The sequence below is a fragment of the Echinops telfairi genome, unplaced genomic scaffold (genome assembly GCF_000313985.2).
Source record: "Echinops telfairi isolate 266 unplaced genomic scaffold, ASM31398v2 ScPeMD7_10;HRSCAF=50, whole genome shotgun sequence".
NCBI classification, from domain to species: domain Eukaryota; kingdom Metazoa; phylum Chordata; class Mammalia; order Afrosoricida; family Tenrecidae; genus Echinops; species Echinops telfairi.
The window spans coordinates 12,935,487-12,937,433 of NW_022103907.1; the positions used below are offsets into that span (position 1 = coordinate 12,935,487).

The 1,947-nt window shown below is 44.6% G+C and overlaps 1 protein-coding gene across 2 annotated transcripts in view; it reads right to left on the minus strand.

The window, feature by feature from the left end:
- SOS1 (SOS Ras/Rac guanine nucleotide exchange factor 1) overlaps positions 1-1,947 on the minus strand; it is an 88,273-nt gene that overhangs the window by 40,235 nt on the left and 46,091 nt on the right. The window lies entirely within an intron of this gene.

Here is a 1,947-nt window from a genome sequence, read left to right on the forward strand (position 1 = left end):
AAAGAAGACATTCAAATATCCTTTCATGGCAGCAGGAGCCTGGCGACATAGTGATTGGGCTGATAAGCACAAGGTCACCAGTTTGAAACCACTAGCTGCTCCACAGGAAAAAGACTTTGCTTTCTACTCCTGTAAAGAGTAACAGCCTTACTAAATCACAGGGGTGCTTCTGCTCTTAAAGGGTCTTACGGGGTCGCTATGAATCAGCATTGACTTGACAGCAGTGAATGTGTATGTGTGTGTGTGTGTTCATGGCAGCAGCACACTTAAAAGGGAAGGAACCACAGTAGCTCCACAGGAGAAAGACTGGGCTTTCCACTCCTGTGAACAGTTACAGTCTCCGAAACCCACAGGGGGTCGCTGAGTCAACATGAACTTGGTGGCAGTGAGTACAGACTCTTTCTGGGATCATCTGCCAGACCTTCCTGCCCAGGAGCACAGGATGGGTTCGAACTGCTGATCTTTTTGTTAGTGGCCTAGTGCCAGTTACTCAACACCTCCCCACACCATCAGGTTGCTTCCCACACAGAGTGACGCCGTCTAGAGTTTCTGAGACGGCAATCATTCCAGGAACAGATAGCCGCTTCTGTTTCGGAACCACAGATCCGGACATTGAAAGACCATGCTTACGTGATGCTACCAACTCTCCTTCCAATGACTCATACAATTTGTGAGTGAGTCAGAAAGAAATCTCCCTATCATCTCTTCCTCAAAAGGTATTGAGTTGAAGTGATCTCACTCATGCACATACTTTCATAATGCACAGATTGTTCGACCAGTACGTGGAAACACTAATAGTAACGATAACACCATTCGCTGCAAGTCAGCAGACGACCACTTACCAAGAAGCGCATATCCCACAGCACAAGTAGCACAGTTTTCCTAATTGTAATTTATAGACAAAATCTTTTTTTAAATGATCAATGATTAAAAAGCCAATAAAGCACGGTCTTGAGATACACATTATAGCACGCGTTGCAATTCACCATTAGGAAATAAGCCCCAAATCTCCTCCAGTCTGTGATGAAGTCACCCATGTGATTGAGGTAAGTGCACCTGAACAAGCGCTTTGGAGCTCACTTTGGGATTCTGTTCTCCCTTTCAGACCAACTTATTAACTCTTCAGAGGAGCGAAGAATAGGAAATGAATTTCTTTTTTAAAGGAAAGTTAGATACTACAATATCTAGAGGATAACTCATTCTTGAATATATGAAAAAAGTAAAAAAGATGTTTCATAATGCCATTTTGGTTTTTTAGGATGAAAGAAGAATTAGTACAGTAAAAATGTTTTTAGAACTCCCTCTAATTTGACTGATTTGTATACTGTATTGCTTGGGACTATCTTAAGTACCAGCATGTCAACCAAGCAAGGGGGGTGTAAGGGGGTGGGTGGAGGAAGGGAGATGATTTAAGAGTAAGAACAACTTCTGCGAAGTAAACTCAACCAATTTAAAATGTGCCCAAGAATCCAAGGAAAAGTCCAAAGGGTCCCCTTATTCCCAGCTTTGAGTTGATCAACAGATATTTTCGGAATGCCAGCTGCTTTCCCAAGTATTCACGTCGTAGCCCTGCATTTCGCTTCCTCTTATAAGACATCACGCATCCTCAAGGCAAATCAAACAAACGCAACAGCGTGTGTAGCGTGAAGAGGTCTCGAGAACCCTTCTGCTGAATAACAATTATACACGCTGGACCACACATCTTTGGGAAGTCATGGGAAAGCCGGGGCGAGGCAGTGAAACAATCACTCCGAAAAATCAAACCGGGGAGCGGGGAGCAGGGTCTTTCCAACCTACTGGTCTCTCCAACCTCGTGTCTACATTGGAGGGATGAGAAGGGAAGCCTGAATGCCAGGAACCTGCAGACCTGGGTTGGTGAGGAAAATTCTGAGCCAACCTGGAAGCCTGCGAACTGCAGAAGGGTTTCAGACCCCAAATCGGAGAGTC